The sequence below is a fragment of the Antechinus flavipes genome, chromosome 2, assembly GCF_016432865.1.
Source record: "Antechinus flavipes isolate AdamAnt ecotype Samford, QLD, Australia chromosome 2, AdamAnt_v2, whole genome shotgun sequence".
Lineage (NCBI taxonomy): Eukaryota > Metazoa > Chordata > Mammalia > Dasyuromorphia > Dasyuridae > Antechinus > Antechinus flavipes.
The window spans coordinates 180,621,826-180,644,457 of NC_067399.1; the positions used below are offsets into that span (position 1 = coordinate 180,621,826).

The 22,632-nt window shown below is 32.0% G+C and overlaps 1 pseudogene; it reads left to right on the top strand.

Moving 5' to 3' along the window:
* The first annotated feature begins 256 nt into the window (after positions 1-256).
* The window catches only part of LOC127546514 (5-azacytidine-induced protein 2-like), a 198,986-nt pseudogene continuing 176,610 nt past the window's right edge, over positions 257-22,632 (top strand).

The window sequence follows — 22,632 nt, forward strand, 5'->3', positions numbered from 1 at the left end:
GGTGACTGGAGCAATTGCTGTAGAGTACTCAGAGTTTGGTCATATATTAAAGATGTTAAAGTCATCCATTGCATCCTATGCTATTGTCAGTCAACTCGACTCTTTTCTTGCCAGTGACTTTGATTGCTGTGGAAGTCATCATAATGCTGATGACCTTATGCAACTTTTCCTCACTTAACTTCAATTCACACATGTTAAGAATCATCTGTGATATCATTGATGCTTTTTGAAAATGAAGGACAGGGTAGGAGCCAAAATGGCGACAGTAGACTGTCTGTTTATTGGCATCTGTATGTTTATTGCCATCCCTCATATAAATGTGGTAGAGGAGGTCGCCAAATGCAGGGACAGTGCAGGGAATCAGGGTGGTGTGGCATCCATGAACCAAAGAGCGTACTGGGAGGCTCTTAGCCAAAATACAATAGAATTGGTTATTCTGTCCTGGTTACAATCCATTGGGTCAGCATTCATTGGAAAAACAACTGACATGGAAAATAGATCTAGGAGATACAACCCAAAAATTATTGGACTTCCTGAAAACTATGATGGGAAAAAAAAGAGCCTAGACATCATTCTTCAGGAAATCATCAAGGAAAACTGTCATTATGTCCTAGAACCAGAGGGTAAAATAGCCATTAAAGAAATTCCTGATCATCTTCTGAAAATGACCACAAAATGAAAACTCCAAGGAACATGCTAACTAAATTTCAGAATTATCAGATCAAAGAGAAAACATTGCCAACATGCAGGAAAAAAAATAACAATTCAAATACCGAGGATCTACACTCAGGATTACCCAAGACCTAGCTGTTTCCACTTTAAAGGATCAAAGAGAGATTCTAGAAGGCAAAGGAACTTGAATTGCAGCCAAAATTTAACTACCGAGCAAAATTAAGCATTACCAGTCAGAGAAAACAATGGACATTCAATGAAATAGGTGAATTTCATTCATTTCTAATGAAAAGTCCAGAGCTTAATAGAAAATTTTATCTTCATATATAGAACTTAAGAAAAGCATAAAAAGGTAAAAGAGAAAGAAAAGAAATAACTTTCTTTTAAAACTTAAAAAAAGCTTATATCCCTATAGGAGAAGATGATACAATTAATTCTTGAGATGTGTGTCTCTCTTACGGGGATACTTAGAGGGTACAGGGATAATTTGATTTTATTGTTATGATACAAAAAGAAATTACAGGAGGAAAGGAGATTCTACTGGAAATAAAGAAAAAATGTAGTGAATTGGTGTAAATTACATCTCATGGAGAGGAAAAAAAATAAAACTATTAAAACTGAGGGAAACAAGGGAGGGATGAGCATTGTGTGAATCTTATTGTCATCAGATTTGGCTCAAAAAAATATCAGACATGTTTAGATTCATAGAGAAACTCGTCTCCCATATAGGGAAGTAAAAGGGGAAAAGGGAAAAGGGAAAGGAAAGAGAAAAGCTAATGGAAGGGAGAATAGAGGTACAAGGAAAAAGATATAAGAAAGGGGGAAGGGCTGTAAAAGGGGAAAGCTGTATTATAAATGTGAATGGGATTAACTTTCCCATAAGTTGGAAGCCAATAGCAGACTGGATTAAAAGCCAGACCCCTACAATGTGTTGTTTACAAGAAACACATTTAAAGCAAAGTGATACATACAGAGTAAAGGTAAAAGGCTAGATAGAGCAGAATCTTTTATACTTCAGCTGAAGGGAAAAAAAGCAGGGGTAGTGATCCTAATCTCAGATCAAGCCAAAGCCAAACTAGATCTAATGAAAAGAGATAAGGAAGGAAACTACATCTTGCTAAGGCAGACTATAGATAGTAAAGTAATATCAATATTAACTATATATGCATCAAATGTTATAGCAACAATTTTCTAGAGGAAAATTTAAGAGAGCTGGGAGAAAAATTAGACAGAAAAACTATAATAGTAGGGGATTTCAACCTTGATGTCTTGGAACTAGCAAAATTGAACCATAAAATAAATAAGAAAAAAGTTAAGGAGGTAAATAGAATTCCAGAATGGTTAAGTATGAAAGACCTATGGAAAAAATTGAATGGAGACAGAAAAAAAATATATATTTTTCTTGGCAGTACATGGAACCTATACAAAAAAAAAATGACCTTATATTAGAGCATAAAAATCTCAAAATCAAATGCAGAAAGGCAAAAATAATAAAATAATTTTTTCAGACCATGATGCAATAAAAATTACATGCAATGAAATGCCTGGGGAGACCAAAAATTAATTGGAAACTAAATAATCTAATCCTATAGAATGAGTGCATGAACAAGTGATAGACATAATAATTTTATCCAAGATAATGACAATAATGAGACAACATGCCAAAATGTATGGGATACTGTGAAAGTAATTCTTAGGGGCAGTTTTATATCACTAGATGCTTACTTGCATAAAATAGAGAAAGAGAAGATTAATGTATTGGGTATGCAACTAAAAAAGCTAGAAAAAGAACAAAATATAAATTCCAAATTAAATACTCAAGCTGAAATTCTGAACAAAATTGAGATTAATAAAATTGAAAATAAGAAATTTATTGAATAAAAAAATAAAATTTCATTTTATGAAAATAAAACAAATTAGATAAATCTTTAGTTAATTTGCCTAGAAAAAAGATAAGAAGAAAATCAAATTGTTAGTTCTAAAATAAAAAGGACAAACTTTCCACCAATGAAGAGAAAATTAAAGAAATAATTAGGATCATTTTGCCCAACCATATGTCAATAAATCTGAATAATATAAGTAAAATGTAGGAATATTTACAAAAATAAAGATTGCCCATATTAACAAAAGAGGAAATAAATTACTTAATAGTCCCATTTTATAAAAAAAGAAATTGAACAAGCTATTACTCAACTTCCTAAGGGGAAAAAAAAACTGACAGGGCCAAATGGATTTACATGTGAATTACACCAAATGTTTGAATTCTACCAAACAATTAAAGAACAATTAATTCCAAGACTATGCAAACTATTTGAAAAAATAGGGAAAGAAGGAATCCTATCAAATTCTTTTTATGACACAGATATGGTGTTGATACCTAAATCACATAGGATGGAAACAGAGTAAGAAAATTATAAACCAATTTCCCTAATGAATATTGATGAAAAAATCTTATGTAAAATTTTAGCAAAGAGATTATAGTAAGTTATCCTCAGGATAATAGTCAGTTATCCTCAGGATAATATAGCATGACCCAGTAGGATTTATAACAGAAATGCAGGGCTGGTTTGATATTAGGAAAATTATTAGCATAATTCACTATATCAATAACCAAACTAACAAAAATCATGATGCTCTCAAAAGATACAGAAAAAACATTTGACAAAATCCAACAGTCATTTCTATTAAAAAAAAAGTATAGGAATAAATGGACTTTTCCTTAAAATGATCAGTAGCATCTATTTAAAAGCATCACATATAATGGACATAAACTATTCCCAATAATATCAGGAGTAAAACAAGATTGCCCACTATCACCATTAATATTCAGTATTTTGTTGAAACTTTTAAGTTTGTCAATGAGAGCAAAAAGAGATAAAAAAAAAAAATTAGAGTAGATAAGAAAAAACAAAACAAAACAAATTATCACTCTTTGCAAATGATATATACAGATTCCTAGACAATGAACTAAAAAAACTATTAGGAACAATTAATCACTTTAGTAAAGTTGCAGGGTGCAAAATAAATTCACATAAATCAGCATTTTTACTTATTACCAACAAATTCCAGCAGCAAGAGATAGAAAGAGAAATTTCATTTAAAATAACTTTAGGTAATATAAAATATTTGGGAGTCTATGTGAACACAATTACAAAACACTTTCCACACAAATAAAATCAGATCTAATCAATTGGAAAATATATCAAGTGCTCATGCATAGGCTGAGTTAATATAATAAAAATAAAAATGACAATACTACCCAAATTAATCTATTTATTCAAAGCCATAGAAATTAAACTCTGAGGAAATTATTTTACAGAGCTAGAAAAAATAATGAAGTTCATCTGGAAGAACAAAAGGTCAAGAATTTCAAGTAAATTAATGAAAAAATGAAAATAAAGATACAACCACCAGATAGAAATTATATTATAATGCAGTGGTTATTAAAACCATTCGGTATTGAGTAGTCAAATCAGTGGAATAGATTAGATTAGATTCTAATCTTGTGATTAGATTCACAAGACAAAATAGTAAATGACTATAGTTATCTAGTATTTGACAAACCAATGACCTTAGCTTTTGGAATAAGAAGTCACTATCTGACAAAAATTGCTGGGAAATTAGAAATTAGCATGGTAGAAACTAATCCATACCTAACACCATGTACCAAGATAAGGTCAAAATGGGTTCATGATTTAAACATAAAGAGTGATATTATAAGCAAGTTAGAAGAACAAAAGATAGTTCATCTCTCAGACCTATGGAGAAAGAATGAATTTGTGGGCAAAGAAGAGCCAGAGTGCATTGATGAATACAAAATAGATAATTTTTATTATATAAAGTTAAATTTTTTTTTACACAAACAAAACCAATGCGGACAAGATTAGAAATGAAGTAATAAACTGGATATATATATATATATATATATATATATATATATATATACACACACACACACACACACACACACACACACACATATACACATATATACATATTCAAGGGTTCTGATAAGGCCTCATTTATAAAATATATAGAGAACTGACTCAAATTTACAAAATTTCAAGCCATTCTCCAGTTAATAAATGGCCAAATATTATGAACAATTTTCAGATGGAGAATTTAAAACCATTTCTAGTCATATAAAAAGGTGTTCAAACTCACTATTGATCAAAAAATGCAAATTAAGACAACTCTAAGATATCACTCCACACCTCTCAGATTGACTTAGATGACAGGAAAAGATATTGACAAATGTTGAGGCGATGTGGGAAAACTGGGACACTGGTACATTATTGATGAAGTTGTGAAGTGATTCAACCATTCTGGAGAGCAATTTGGAACTGTTCCCAAAGGGATATGAAATTGTACAGAATCTTTGAACCAGCAGTTTTTCTTTTGGGTCTGTATCCCAAAGAGATCATAAGGAAGAGAAACAGATCCACTTATGCAAAAATATTTACCTTTTTGTAGTGGTAAGGAACTAGTAACTGAGTAAATTCCCATGAGTTGAAGAATGGCTAAATAAGTTTTGATACGTGAATGTTATGGAATATTATTTTTCTATAAGAAATGATCATCAGGATGAGGTACAACATTTTATTTGTACATAAGTTGATTTTCTAATCTATGAACTTGTCATGTAATGTCCATTAAAATGTAAGGTCATCAAGGGTGGGAACTCTCATTCTTATTTATATATTGCTCAGGTCAAATGTCTATATTGCTTTAAAATTATCAAGTTTTTATTCTTTAATTCATTTCAATATAAACTTCATATTTATGCTTGAATTTTGAGGAGAATTTTTACTACTATTTTTATAGGTTCATTTCTCTGTGTCAATGTTCCCAAGAGTAGACCTTAATTCCACTCACTGTGTAGATGAGAACTATCCACAAGTGCTGATTCAACACAGCATGACAACTACATTGGCACTGTGCCTATCACAAATACAGATATAGGAGAAAAAAAAAAACCTGATAGGGGAAATCAAGAAGGAGTCTAGTTTAAACCAAATGAGCTTAGCTGACTACGAACATGTTGTCAGGAACAGTTTTCAACTCTCAGAAGAATCTGCCTTGTGGTTGCTTTCTGTACCATTATGTTGTTAAAAGAATGACTTTAGTGATTGTAAGGATGGATGGGATAGAGATGAATCTATTAATAGACTTGCAAAAACATAAAAAAAGTCATCCACTGTAGTTACAACCCCTCAGAACTATTCATTTGGTTACCACTGTTATGACCAGAATGATAGGCAGTGAGAACAGTGATAGAATGTTATATTAACTTCCTATTTAATATATTCTCAGGGAAATAACTTTTGGATCATGTCATTCTTCTGTTCAAATACTTTGGTTTTTTGACTCCTTACTACCTCTAAGACGATATTCAAAGCCCATGATCTTCCTTTTGAAAGCCTTTCACAAACTATCACTCACCTAGCTTATTGTGTCTATTTATTATTAATTATACAATTCTTGGTTCCAGTTAGTCCACTTTAATAATTAACTCTTAGAAAATAGTATCCTTTTCCTCATAAAGCAAATTACATCAGAAATGGAAAGAATGTCAGAAGTTATCTATTTTAACCCTCAGCTGACCAAGGATCCTCTCTATAATATGTTATGTTTTGGTTAGCTTTCTGAATTTTTCAGACCAGTCTTGGTTTCAGTAGAATAATCACCATGAGAATAGTCAGGGATAAAGTTCAAAGTCTTTATTATCTCCTTCACAGTCTGTCTCCTTCACCTGGGACCCGGCTACCTCTCTGGAGGCCCTCTGGAATGGGTCTTGTTTTTAGTAGAAGAATGCAGGAGGCAGGAAAGCCACCACAAGGCTGATCAAAGATGGAATTTTTCTTGTCTCAGTGGAGAAGCAAAAGGACAGTCTTTATCTTTGAGTCTGTCTCCCCTCCCAGATCTCTTAGCCCTTATATACTCTATTATAAGTGCATCATCAATAGTTGTCAATCTTGTAAAATAGGTGTCAACCTATAGAACTATAGTCAGTACTAAATACATGTGAAATAGAGAATCATTATCTTAATTCCACTGAATTAACACCTTGTTGCAAGATTAAATCAATCATACTGAATTAGATAAGACACATGCTAGACTAGATAACCATTGTCTTATCAGTTCCACTGAGTTAACACATTGTTGTAAGAATCCTTATTTCAAGTACATTTCTCCAGAATTCTGGCCCATTGCAACAATATACCTGACAAGGTACCACAAAACCTTTGCTTGAAGGTCTTCAATGAGGAAAAATATAATCATTAGCCCTGGAGTCCATCCCTTCCACTGTGGATCACCCAAAATATAAGGATGTCTTGTTATATCAAGCCGATTTTGAACTTTTTAAAAACTTATAGCTCTTGCTGCTATTTCTACCCTCTGATAGGAATGAGTACAATCACAACCTAAGTACAGGGGGATTCTTTCTTCTCTAAACCTGGGATGACATGAGACTCTTCTACCTTGACGTAATTTGGATCTTGAGATATTACCTCTCTTTCTGGAAATACAATATTCTTTCCCAAGATTTTTCTCATCTATTAAAATGTATACTATGAAGTCTACTTTTTTTTTAACCATGATTTTCAGTCTGGTATTTTCCCATCTTTATCTTTTCTTCCTTTGATAACATATAGAACGTAAAGTATGCACACTTTATTCTGCTATCTTACTAGTAAATATAGGTGCATATACCAGATGTTGTATCTAAACATGGTTCCTTTAATTTAAATGACTATTTTATGCCAGTTAGGTACTGTCTTACATTTCCTTTATGCATTTCTTGAACCTAGAAAAAGTGATATACATAACTATCATTATATAGGATTTATGAATGAATGTTTGATGTGATGATAGATTTAATAAATGAATTAAATACATGTATTTGTCCATTTTATGAAAAGCTGGGGATCAGGGTACAAACCTAGAGGATGAAAAGGGAACATTGGGCTTAAAATAGGCATGAGAACAGGGACTAACAGGTTCCCAAGGAGAAAGATTATAGGCATGCAGGGGCAAATGGTCCCCCAAAATATAGCATAATGACTTTGCCAAAGTGAGTCACTAGCTTGTTGCTTTTCAAAATTTTGTATATCATGGTAAATTATGGCAAAGGAGAGGAAATGGCAGAGAAGAATGTTAAACCTGGCATCAGAAGACTTGGGTTCGAACCACATCTTTGAAATTTTCAAGGCATTTGACAATGGATTCATCTCTTCCTCTTTCTATGCCTCAAATTTCTCCTGGAGATTTATCTACTAAGCCACAGATTGGTGTTAATCTGCATTAGTGGAATAAATTCACACACTGGTAAAACAATAAGTCTAATAAATGCTTATTGAAATCACCTTAATAAGAATTTGCCTCAACACCCAGATTCATCCATTCTTTGTATAATTGAATGCAATACCTCTTATAAAGGAAAGAGAGGGGAATAAATAAGCATTTGCATAGTTCTAATTTTCCAAGCACTGTAGTTTTACATTGGAAGCACATTGTGGGTTATGCTTCTTTACAAATAACATCTCCTCATAACAAAACCTTTGAGGTAGGTGCTATTTAAAAGGAAATAAACAGAGGTTTAGTTATTTGCCAGGGTCACATAGCTAGTAAGCTTTTTTAAAGTATTTTTAAATTCTATTTTATATTTTGACTTTGGCTTTCTTCCCTCTAACTCCTCCCCTACCCAAGAGGACACAAATAATCCATAGTAAATGTGAAGTTATACAAAACATATTTGCATATTAATCTTGTTGGGTGGAAAAACAAGAAACATGAAGTGAAAAAATATGCTTCTATCTTCATAGTTCATCTGTTGTTCCCCTGAAGGTGAACAACAATTTTTAGTGTGAGTCTTTTGGAATTTTCCTGGATCATTTTATTGAATAAAATAGCTAAATATTTGGGAGTTCATTAACATTTAATATTTTTATTACTGTGTACCATGTTCTTTTGATTCTTTTCACTTTAGAATCATTTTATTTATGTCTTTCCAAGGTTTTTTTCAAAGCTTCCCCTTTATCATTTCTAATAATACTATAAGAATATTTTATTGCACTCTATCAAAATTTTCTTAATCATTCCCCAATTGATGATCTCTTCACTTTGATACTAAAAAAGAACTGACAAAATATTTTAAATATATGAATTTATGCATATGTATATACACACATATAGATAGACAGATATCAATATCTACATATAGAGATAGCTAGATAGATCTGTCTGTCTGTCTTTCTATCTTTTCTTTGATCACTTTTTGAAACAGAACTACTAATAGTATTTCTGGGTCAAAGAGTAAGTATAATTTATACAGTTTATAGTAAGAATAGTTATAACCCTTTAGGCATAGTTCCAAAATATTCTCCTCAATAACTGAACCAGTTCTCAACTCTACCAGCAATACATTATTATATCTATTTTTCTACACCCTTTATAACAATTGTCATATTTCTTTTCTATCATGTTAGTTAATATGATGGATAAGACATGTTACCTCAAAAATGTTTTACTATTTCTCTAATCATCAGTTATCTAGAATATTTTACATAATTATTGATAGTTTTGTTTTTTCTTCTGAAAACTGATAAGGTTATATCATTTGAACACATATCAATTGGAAAACTACTATTATTCTTATAAATTTTGGTTAATACATACATATGCATGCATGTATGTATGCATATACATATATGTATTTGTGTATATATATATATCTTTATATAGAAAGATATATAGATAAATATATGAAATGAGGCCTTTATCAGATAAATTTACTATAAATTTAACCCAATTTTATGTTTACTTCTAATTTTGGTTGCATAAGTTTTGTTTTGAAAATCTTTTTAATTTCCTCTTATCAAAATGATCATTTTTGCCTTCTATGATGCTCCTTTTCGATTATTTAATCAAGAACTATTATTTCATCCATGGATCTGACAGGCAATTTTTTTCATAACCTCCTAACTTGCTTATATCACCATTCATATTTAAATTCTTTTGAGCTTATCTTGTTATAGGATGTGAGATATTGGTCTATTCCTAGTTTCTGACAGACTGATTTATATTTCCCCCACTTTTTTCTCAAATAGTGAGTTCAATCTATAATATTTGAGTTTTTCAATTATTAAGGTCATTTACTTCGGCATTTTCTGTATCTCATCTATTCTATTGACCAGCTAAAATATTTCTTATTCACTAAAAAAGCGTTTTTATCATTACTGCTTTGTAAAGTAGTTTGAAATCTGGTTCTTCTAGGCTACATTTCTACAGTATTTTTAAAAAATTATTCCCTTGATATTTTTGAACTTTTGGTCTTTCTAGATGAGCTTTTTTTTCTTTTCTTTTTTCATTCTATAAATTGATTCTTTAGTACTTTTATTGGCATGGTAGTAAATGAGTAAATTATTTTATGCAGGATTGTCATTTTATTATATTGGTTTAACCTACCTATAAGCAATTAAACATTTTCCATTTATTTGTGCTTGAAGATTGTCTTGTAATTGTGTTCCCATATTTTTAGTATGTGTTTTAGAAGGTAGACTCCCAAGTATTTTATACTGCTTGCAGTTATTTTAGATCGTATTTCTCTTCTTATTTCTCTCTGCTGGGTTTTGCTGGTAATATAAATAAATACTTTTGATTTATGTGGTTTTCTTTTATATCCTACAACTTTGTTAAAGTCATTATCTAGGAATTTTCTGAGGCTGAATATAAACTCATGTCTTCCTTTCTCCAGGCTCAGTGCTCTATCTATTCTGCCAGCAGCTACTTCTTCTCCAAACCCTATAGTTCTGAAGATTTAGTCTTACATTTGGGATAACAGATAACTTAAAATCTAAGTGAAGATTTTAATTGAAAAACTGAGGACTTCCAAATGCTTCATGTGGAAAAGACCAAATTACCTCATTCTTTAAAATAGCTTTTCCTGTGGAGAACTCTATGATCACCCTAGTGAGCCCCAGTGTCCCTTCATAATCTTCCATGCTTTCATTTGAGTTTTTAGCCTATAATTTGATCTGAAATTCATATGTGAATTAAATTTTCTTTGAAAGAAAAAATGTAGTTTATTATAGAATTATTTTCTAGGAAAGCTCAAGGATAAGAAAGAAAAATCAGTGAGTCACTAGGCAAGGAGAAGAATGGAAATAGATGGAATGAAAAAATAATCAAGTATATTTTAGAAATTTCTTCAGGAGAGTGGGCTGAGCCAAGATGGTAGAGAGCAGACATGACTTTCTGTGACCTCCTCTGACCCTCTCTCAACCCAACAATAGATTAAGCCTCTAAACTGGTTTTGAAGTCAAAGAACCCACAATTTTTTGGAGTAAAACACATTTCTAAAAGAAGATACCTTGGAAGAACTTAATAACAGATCTGTTTCAAATGGGCAGGGGGACAGTTGGCTGAACTGCCACAGCGCAGGGAGACCAGGGCAAGAAGCTGAAGCAGGGAGTTAGAGTATTGCAGCTTTCACACACCTGGGAATCTTCTGTGAGCCTCTTAGGTTACCTTGTCCTGGTTGCAAGCAGTGGGGTTGAAAGATTTGCTATATAAGGTAACTGTAAACCACTGAGCCTCGAAATTACGTGGGACCTAGCTGAAATTACCCAGCACCAAAAGTCAATCAGCAGAACTGCCCCAAGGCAAACTAAAGCAACAGTTGCTCCTTGTCTTTAAGAGTAGACCTCAAGCCTTAAAAAAATGAACCAAAAAAAAAACAAAAGAACTCTCACCATTGACAGCTTTTATGGAGAGAGAGAGAAAACAGACCTTAAATCCTGAAGTTCTTAAAATCAAATAAACTTGAGATGAAGCCCCAAAGAGAGATATTAGATGGTTCCCATTTTACAAGACTTTCTTGGAAGATTGCATAAAGGATCTTAAAAGAGAATCAAAGAAAAATGTGGAAAGGAAAGAGATATTTGCAGGAAGTGATGGGAAAAGCATATAACTTCCTACAAAACAGATATGATAAAATGGGAAAAGCCTATAATGCCTTACAAAATGGATATAAAAAAGATATCAATTCACTGAAAAACAAAATTTGTGAAATGGAAAAAATGCAATAAACAAAACAATTCAATTGGACCAAATACAAAAGGATCTAAAAAAGGTAGCTGAAGAAAATAATACAATAGAAATTAGAATTGAACAAATAGAAATTTTCAAGAATTAGTCAAACAAAAACAAAAAAAAATGAAAAAAGGAGAAGACAATATGAAACACCTCCTAGGAAAATAATCGACCTGGAAAATAGATGTAGAAAAAACAATCTAAGAATTATTGGACATCCTGAAAACCATGATGAGAAAAAAAAAACCCTAGACATTATCTTACAGGAAATCATAAAGAAAATTGTCCTCATGTCTTAGAATCAGAAGGGAAAATAGCCATTGAAAGAATCCACCAAACACCTCCTAAAAGAGACATAAAATTAAAACCCTAAGAAATATCATAAATAAATTTCAGAACTATTGCACCAAGGAAAAAAACATTGCTAGCAGCAACATTTTAAATACTTAGCAACCACAATTAAGATTACCTAGGACCTAGCAGCTTCAATCTTAAAAGATCAAAGGGTATAAAATTTGATATTCTGAAAGGCAAAGGAACTTGGCTTACAGCCAAGAATAAGTGGTCCAGCTAAAATAAGCATTATCTTTCAGGGAAGAACATGGTCAGTTAATGATATAGGTGAATTTCACCATTTTTTTGTGAAAAGACCAGAATTGAACAACAACAAAAAAAAAGATTTTCAAACACGGATTTCAAGAGAAGTATAAAAAGGTAAAAAAGGAAAGAACTCTTGAGAGTTATATTTCTATTATGTGTATACTTAGAGAGTACAGTTATAATTTGATTATAATATGATAATATGAAAAAGAAATAAGATGGAAAGGGGATTGTACTGGAAAAAGAGGGAAGGGGAGGTAAAATAAGGGAAATTACATTTCACAAAGGGCAAAGGAGACTTATTATAATTGAGGGAAAGAAGGAAAAGAGATGAGCATTGCATGAATCTTATTCTCATCAGATTTGGCTCAAAGAGACATATTTGGTTTCATAGAGAAACTTGTTTCACCTTATAGGGAAATGGGAGGGAAAGGGAGAAAAGAAAGGGAAAGACTAATATAAGGAAAAACAGAAGTATTAGGAGAAATGTGTAAAAAAGAGGGATGGGGCTCTCAAAGGAGAGGACAGTTTGAGGGAAGTGGTCATCAGAAGCAAAATACTGTGGAGGAAGGAAGGGGAAAAGGAAAGAGAAAGGCATAAATTAGGATAAATAAGATGGAAGGAAATACAGAAATACTTATTTTAACTGTGAATGTGAATGGGATGAATTCTCCCATGAAAGAGAAATGGGTAGAAGCCCACTTAAATTGATTAAAAGCCAGAATCCCATTATATGTTTTTGTTTGTTTTTCTTTTCTTTTCTTTTCTTTTTTCTTCTTCTTCTTCTTCTTCTTCTTCTTCTTCTTCTTCTTCTTCTTCTTCTTCTTCTTCTTCTTTTAGTATAGAGAGGCTTAATCTTCTGTTGGTTTGAGAGCAGCAATAAATAGGGAAATCATTTGTAGATTTAAGGATTCTGATAAAGGCCTCATATCTAAAATGTATAGAGAATTGACTCAAATGTATAAGAATTCAATCCATTCTCTAGTTGATAAATGATCAAAGGATATGAACAGACAATTTTCAGATGAAGTAATTGAAACTATTTCTAGTCATATGAAAAAGTGTTCTAAATCACTACTGATCAGAGAAATGCATTTTGACAACTTTTAGACACCAGTATACACTTCTCAGATTGGCTAAGATGAAAAGATAATGACAAATGTTGGAGGAGACAAGGGGGAAACTGGGCTACTTATACATTGTTGGTGGAACTGTGAATGGATCCAGCCATTCTGGAGAACAATTTGGAACTATGCTCAAAAAGTCATCAAACTATGCATTCCCTTTGATCCAGCAGTATTTCTATTGTGCCTATATTCCAAAGAGATCTTAAGGGCAGCAAAGGGACCACATAGGCAAAAATGTTTGTGGCAGCCCTTTTCATAGTGGCAAAAAACTGGAACCTAAGTAGATGTCCATCAATTGAAGAATGGCTGGATAAGTTATGATACATGAACATTATGTTGTATAACATTATTGTTGCATAAGAAACAATCAGGAGGAAGATCTTAAAGAGGCCTGGAGAGGCATACGTGAACCGATGCTAAGTGAAGTGAGCAGAACCAGTAGATCATTATACATGGCAATATTAATATTATAAGATGATCAATTTTGATTAATGTGACTCTTTACAACTATTAGAAGACTGGTGCCAGTTACAATGATCTCATGATAAAGAGAATTATAAATATAATATTCTCACTCTTTTTGTACAAACAAAACTAAAACAGACAAGATTAGAAGGGAAGCAATAAACTGGGAAAACATTTTTACAGTCAAAGGTTCTGATAAAGGCTTATTTCCAAAATATATAGAGAATTGACTCTAATTTATAAGAAATCAAGCCATTATCCAATTGATAAATAATCAAAGGATATGAACAGACAATTCTCAGATGAAGAAATTGAAACTATTTCTAGCCATATGAAAAGATGCTCCAAGTCATTATTAATCAGAGAAATGCAATTTAAAACAACTCCTGTCAGATTGGCTAGAATGACAGGGAAAGATAATGCAGAATATTGGAGGGGATGTGGGAAAACAGGGACACTAATACACTGTTGGTGGAATTGTGAATACATCTAGCCCTTCTGGATTTGGAACTATGCTCAATAAGTTATCAAAGTGTGCATACCCTTTGATCCAGCAGTGCTACTACTGGGCTTATACCTCAAGAGATACTAAAGAAGGGAAAGGACCCTGCATATGCCAAAATGTTTTTGGCAGCCCTGTTTGCAGTGGCTAGAAACTGGAAAATGACGGATGCCCATCAATTGGAGAATGGTTGGGTAAATTGTGGTATATGAATGTAATGGAATATTATGTTCTATAAGAAATGACCAGCAGGATGAATATAGAGAGGCTTGGAGAGACTTACATGAATTGATGCTAAGTGAAATGAGCAGAAGCAGGAGATCATTATACATGACAACAACATACAACGACCAATTCTGATGGACATGACGCTCTTCAACAATGAGAGGATTCAAACCAGTTCCTACTGTTCAGGGATGAAGAGAGCTTTCTACACCCAGATAGAAGACTGTGGGAACTGAGAGTGATTCACAACATATCATTTTCACCCTTCTTATTGTTGTTTGCTTGCATTTTATTTTGTTTCTCTTTTTTTTTCTTGTGTGGCATGATAATTGTATAAATATGTATACATATATTGGATTTAATGCATATTTCTACCATGTTCAACATATATTAGACCACTTGTCAACTAGGGTAGGGCAGGGGGGAAGGAGGGCAAATTGAAACACAGGAATTTGCGAGAGCTAATGTTGAAAAATTGTCCATGCATATGTTTTTTTTAATAACTTTTTATTGACAGAACCCATGCCAGGGTAACTTTTTACAACATTATCCCTTGCACTCACTTCTGTTCCAATTTTTCTCCTCCCTCCCTCCAGCCCCTCCCCCAGATGGCAAGCAGTCCTTTACATGTTAAATAAATTACAGTATATCCTAGATACAATATATATGTGCAGAACCAAACAGTTCTCTTGTTGCACAGGGAGAATTGGATTCAGAAGGTATAAATAACCCAGGAAGAAAAACAAAAATGCAAGCAGTTTATATTCACTTCCCAGTGTTCTTTCTTTGGGTGTAGCTGCTTCTGTCCATCCCTGATCAATTGAAACTGAATTAGATCTCTTTATCGAAGAGATCCACTTCCATCAGAATACATCCTCATACAGTATCGTTGTTGAGGTATGTAATGATCTCCTGGTTCTGCTCATTTCACTTACATGCATATGTTGTGAAAAATAAAAAGCTTTAATTTAAAAAAAAGTGTTTTGCTACTGACCACTCCTTCATCTAATATGCCTTCTCTTTTATCACCCTTGCATTATACCCTTTCTCTTTTACTTTCCTGTAGGGTAAGATAGATGTCTATATTCATACTGAGTGTGTATGTTATATTTTTGAGCCAATTCTGATGAGTAAGGTTCCACTTTTTCCCTCCCCTTCCACTGTAAAAGTTTTTTCTTGCCTTTTTATGGCAAATAATTTAACCATTCCACTTCTCCCTTTCCTTTTCTCTTAGTACTTTCCTCTTACACTTTAATTTCATTTTAAAGTTATTGTTCCTTCATATTCAGCTCATACTTTTGCTCTCTCACTATATATACTCCTAACTCATAATTCTCATGAGTTATAAGTATCATACACTCATGCAAGAATATAAATAGATAAAACTTGTTAAGGCCCTGATGATATAACTTTTCTGATTACCTTATTATGCTTCTCTAGAGTCCTGTATTTGAAAATAAAATGTTCCATTCAGCTCTTGTCTTTTCATCACAAATTGTTAATAATCCTCTATTTCACTGAATGATGACCTTTTTATCTGAAGGATTATGCTCACTTTTTCTGGATAGGTGATTCTTGGTTGTAATTCTAGCACCATTGCTCTCTGAAATATCATATTCCAAGTGCTCTGGTCCTTTAGTATAGAAACTGCTAAATCTTGTGTTGACTGGCTCCATGGTACTTGAATTATTTTTTTCTGGATGTAATATTTTCTTGACATGGGAGTTCAAGAATTTGACTATAATATTTCTGAGAGTTTTCATTTTGGTATTTCTTTTAGGAGGTGATCACTGGGATTTTTTTCAATTTCTATTTTATTCTCTGTTTCTAGAATATCAGGACAGTTTCCTTGTTAATGTCTTGAAAGACAATATCCAGATGTTTTTAATGATCATGACTTTCAGGTAGACAAATAATTTTTAAATGATCTCTTCTGGATCTATTTTCAAGGACTGTTCTTTTTCCAATGACATCTTTTACATATTTTTCTATTTTTAGTTTTTGCTTTATTGTAGCTTGATTTCTCATAAAATCATTAGTTTCTTTTGGCTCAATTCTACTTTTATGAATTATTTTCCTTGCTGAGCTCTTGCACTTTCCTCCCCAATAGCCAATTTTGCTTGTTTAGACATTCTTCTCATTATCTTTTTGAATTACCATTTCACCACTCTCAATTCTTTTCTTAATTTTTCCTCTCTCTTTATTATTTGATTTTCAAAATCCCTTTTGAACTTTTCTATGTCTCAAATTTTACTTTTCTATGCTTCAAATTTTACTTTTCTTGGAGACTTTGGTTATAGAATCTCTGACTTTGTTATATTTCTTACCTTCTTCTGAGTGCTTTGTTTTGATCCTTCTTGTCAACATAGTTGCTTTTGATCTTCCTTGTCATCATAGTGACTTTTGATTGTCAGAAAGTTTTTCTATTGTCTTCTTATTTTCCTATCCTATTATTCAGCTTTTCACCCTTTGTTAAAGGAAAGCTTTGTTTCCAGGAGGGAAGGATGCATGGTGCAGAAATTTAGAGATTTTGTATAGCTATTTTCAGGTATTATTCTAGGGTACCACAAGCCCTCTTTTCTGCCCTGAAACTGTAACTGGAAAATCTAGTGTGCTGAAGCAACATAGTTCTAATTTGCTAGCTCTGGAGTCTGGGCTGAGGCTGGGGTTGTACTGGAATGAACTGTGCTGGGCTTGCCCATAGGACTCCAATCTTGTTGCCACAGACCTTTTCTGCTAAACTTCCAAGTCCTCTTTGGTGTCTCTGGGCTGAGAGGTCTGGAAACCACTAGTATTGCTAATGATTCAAAGGTCCTTAGATCTGTTCCCACTTTACTGGTATGGCCTTGGGGCCAAGGCTGTGCTGGCATGGCCTGAATAAGAACTGTATGGTGGATTTCTATCCTGGTTTCCTAGATATTTTCTGCTGACCTTCTAAGTTGACTTCCCCTGGAAAACATTCTACTCCATATCTTTGGATGTTGTGATGTTCTAAAATTTGTTTAGAGCCATTATTTTAAAGAATTTGGAAAAGTTTGGGGGAGAGTGTGCAAATTCCTATCTTTGCTCTATCATCTTTGCTCTCTCTTTTGTGTGTGTGTGTGTGTGTGTGTGTTTATTCTTTCTAATATTAGTATTAGAAACAGGGGTATTTCTGGGACAAAGATAATTTGATCTCAGGCTTTTGTATGCTTTTGATATGAGAGCTTCTGAAAATGGATTTCAAAGAAAATCCACACGTCAAAAGAATCATATGAAATAAAAGATTATATTATATTTCTTGTGAAATTTGAAAATGTCATATGCCACCTGATGCAACATAACCAAAAAGTTCTACTGCAAATACTTACAAATTGCTGAAATCTCATAATCATTAACAAAAATTAATGGTCAATTTTCCAAGTTAAATGTGAAATAGTTTAATTAACAACATGAAATTATTTTGTCTGACTTACAATAAAACTTTTTAAAAATTCATAAATATGGTGCTAATGTGGTACAAAATCATTCATAAGAAGCTAGCCAATCCATTGACATGACAAATATAATCAATACAAATTCCCTCAAGCCTCTGAGACCCAAAGAGATTTAAAACAAAAAAGCATTTTCCTTTTATATTTAGGTTTTTTAAATTTTTCAACAATATTTTATTTTTCAAAATACATGTAAAGATGGTTTTCCACATTCATTTTCATAAGACTTTGTATTCCGAAATTCTCTCTCTCTCTCCCTCCCTTCATGTCTCTCATACTCAAAACAAGTAATCTGATATAGATTAAATAAATATGTGTAGTTCTTTTAAACATATTTCCATTTTTATCAACTGTGCAAAAAAAAAAAATCAGACTCCAAAGGAAAAATATTAGAAACAAACAAACAAGATGAAAATACTATGTTTCAATACATATTCAGTTTCCATCATTCTCTCTCTGGATATGCATGGAATTTTCCATCCCAAGTCTATTGGAATTGCCTTGAATCACTGCATTGTTGAGAAAAGTTAAGTCCATCACAGTTGATTATCACATAATCTTGTTATTGTATTCAATGATCTCTTTATTTATTTATTTTTTAATAATTATAACTTTTTATTGACAGAACCCATGCCTGGGTAAATTTTTTTTTTACAATATTATCCCTTGCACTCACTTCTGTTCCTACTTTTCCCTTCCCTCTCTTCATTCCCCTCCCCTAGATGACAGGCAGTCCCACACATGTTAAATATGTCACAGTATACCCTAGATGCAATATATGTATTCAGAACTGAATAGTTCTCTTTTTGCACAAGAAGAGTTGGGTTCAGAAGGTAAAAATTACCCAGGAAGAAAAATGAAAATACAAACAGTTTACATTCATTTCCCAGTGTTCTTTCTTTGGGTGTAGTTGTTTCTGTCCAGCATTGATCAATTGAAACTGAATTAGATCTTTTTGTCGAAGAAATCCACTTCCATCAGAATACATCCTCATACAGTATCATTGTTGAAATGTATAATGATCTTCTGGTTCTGCTCATTTCACTTAGCATCAGTTCATGTAAGTCTCTCCAAGCGTCTCTGTAGTCATCCTGCTAGTCATTTCTTACAGAACAATAATATTCCATAACATCAATGATCTCTTTATAACTTGATATTTTAAAAACATTTCTGAATATTGCCAATAACTGGAATTAAAGTGGTGAGTAGTCAAATTTTCTTATACAAATATAGTGAAATACTGTATTACTTTAAGAAAATCTATATATGATAAATTTAGAGACACATGGGGATATATATGACTAACAGAGCAGGGAAAGAATGAAGACAAAATAATATATAATGACCATAGCAAGGAAAATTATGATAAAAGTAAGGCAAACTCAGATTTATTACAATTAGCATTTACTCTAGGAGAAAAGATGATAAAGTCTTTGCAGTAATAGATACATACATTTATTTAGTACTTACAAGTTTGAAAGGCATGTTATATAAAATATTTCTTTTGAATTTCATACTTTCCAGATTGTGAGATATTAATGTTTCTTTTTTACTTGCAAGGAATAAGGTGTGCAGAATTATTAAATGACTCATATATCATCACACAATTAGCAAATATCAGATGTGGAATTTGAACCCAATTCTTCCTTTCTCCAGGTTTAGCACTCTACCTATTATTTTCCCCAACTCTTAGTACAAGCATGATATATATGTGTATGTGTGTGTGTGTTTGTGTGTGTGTGTGTATCAAGCTAAGAAAAATTTGTACAAATAAGGTTTACTACAGTAAGAGGATGATAGATTCAATTATGCTATTATGATTTTTGACAGGAATAACATAATAAAAAATTCACTACATTTTTCTTTAATTTCACAGTATGTTATTCACTTCAAAAGGAAATCCCTCACATGACACATTACTGGCTCAATTTCCCTAATAATCATATAAATTATGTTAGCTATTTGCCTTCCAAAAACTGTCAGGAATAATGATTATTTTTATTAAAGAAATGCATTTTATATACCAATGTTTATTATATGAATATGGTGGAATACTATTTTTTTGAAGAAAGAATATATACGTGATAAATTTAGAGATACATGGGAAGATATACATGACTAATGGGGGGAGGAAGAATGAAAATGAATGTAATTTCAACAAATGGTGAAGATATCAAAATGCTCTATTTTCCACATTTTGAAGTCAATGGCAGTATATTTAATATACCAGTGTCTGAAGAAGTGACTGGCTAAGTTCCATGTGAACATAGGCATCTAATTCATTAGTGTCCTCTATCTCTTTTGGCTTTTATAGTCATACTCCTAAAAGAAAAGCTTTCTACATTCATCATCTCTACATCTTCTTTCCTTTCACTTACCAATCCATTGAACTCTAGCTTCTAATCTCTGCTAAACTAAAATGTCTCACAAATATCAATGTTTTGAAGTATCAATTTTAAATGACATATTTCTCAGCCCTCATTCTACTTCATTCCTCTGCAACTTGTGATAAGGTATCATTCTAGCTGTATGATAATGTTTTCTTGAGCATCCTACTTTTTTGATACTGTTTTTTTAAATATGAAAAACATTTTTTCTAAATATGTATGTTACTAAATTATCTGTTCTGGTTTCTCTTTGTTTTGTATGTTCTCATTTGTATGTTATAATTTGATTCCTTAGTCTTAATGATCATTTATAATCACACCTTCTACTCAGGATTGCGTTCAAATTGGGCATTTGAACCTTTACTCTATTTTCTTTTACTCTTTTAATTAATTATTTTAATCTAAAGTCCCTCCTTCAAACACTTGTGCTTATGTTTAGGGCATCATCATGCTTTCAACTATACAGGTTTACAACCTTTCAATATTCTTTCTTATTTCCTATATCCAATCTAGTGCTAAATTTTGTTTATATATTCCTCATTTGTCCTTTTATCTCTAATCACATAGTTGGTAACCTAATACATGGTTCATACTGATTTAATATCTCCTTTCAAACATTGCAATAGCTTGCTATCTTGTCTCCCTACTTCAAATCTCTTGCCTTTCAAGTGTCTTCTCCCCACTCCTGCTGAATTAATATTCCTAAACCTAAATCATATTGTTTCTTTATTAGAAAATTTCAGTGGCTTTCTATTTTTTTCTTAGTTAAAGTACAAATTTTGCAGATGGACCTTGAACATCTTTTGTTTGTCTCCCCTTTCTGATTTATTTCATATCATTTTCTGTATGCTACTCAAATTTATTAATTAGCCATTCATGAAACTTGGTGTTCTATATTCCTTATCTCTTCACAACTGTACCCCGCCCCTGCAAATTCTAAACTTTGTTTTAGGTTCCACATCAGTGTTACCTCTAAGCAAAAACTGTTCTGATCATCTATCAGATTTGACCATTTCATCTATCAGATGGTAGTGCTTTCTTCCTCATATAATCACCTTTAATTTAACAATCTCTCAAAATCTCTTGAAGGACAGACTATTTCATTTTTGTATTTGTATCTTTAATGCTTACTACAGTGTGTTGGCATATATCACATATTTAATACATAGCTGTTGAATTCTGGAATCAAGTTTGATGAATTAAATTCAAGTTGTAATGATCAAAGCATTTATTTAGTCACAGAAAGCTCTAAAAGAATGCTGAAAGATCATTTTTGTCCAACTCTTTAATTTTAGAGATGGGAACATAAAGGCATAGACATGTTACTGATTTATTTCAATTCTCATAGCTAGACAATGACAAGACCAGGGCTAAAAATCTAGCACTTAAACTATGTCTAAAAGTTCTTCCCACTTTATAATTATTAATCTCAATTGAACTTAAAAAGTATGCTATATTTAAAAAAATCTGGAAACAAATAATTTAGAATTTAGATGTTAACTTTTAGATGTTAACCGCTAATTAATTTTATCAGAAAGTCTCCATTTTTCCTCTCTTTTGTTCCAACAAAAAGAAGGCTTTATGAGAGCCAATTTTTTAAACTTTCTTGGAGGTTATGGAACTTTTTGGCATTATAAGTGAACTACATGAATTCATTTTCAAAATAATGTTTTAAATGCATAAAATAAAATATGATTTTAGAGGAAACTGATTATATTGAAATAGATTTATGAAAATATATTTTTAAAAAAAGATCACAGACCCTAGTCTAAGAAATGTTGTAAGATCTTAAGGACATAGACTATGTTATTTATCTTTTTGTTCCCTAGCTTATAGTGTTCTGCAAATAAAAGGCTTATAAGACCTATATCTTGAGGGAATTATTTAATTAATGAAATATAATTTGTATATGTAAATTTCTTAGTCTAAGAGAATCATATCTATATTTCATCTAAAGTTTATTTTTATATTTTTATTTCTGTTGAAAATTAGGGGTGCATACATAAAATCTGGTAAAAAATATTAGACACCATACCTACTATTCATGTAGTACTTATGAAGAAGTAACACCTCCAAGTTGGTGAAGT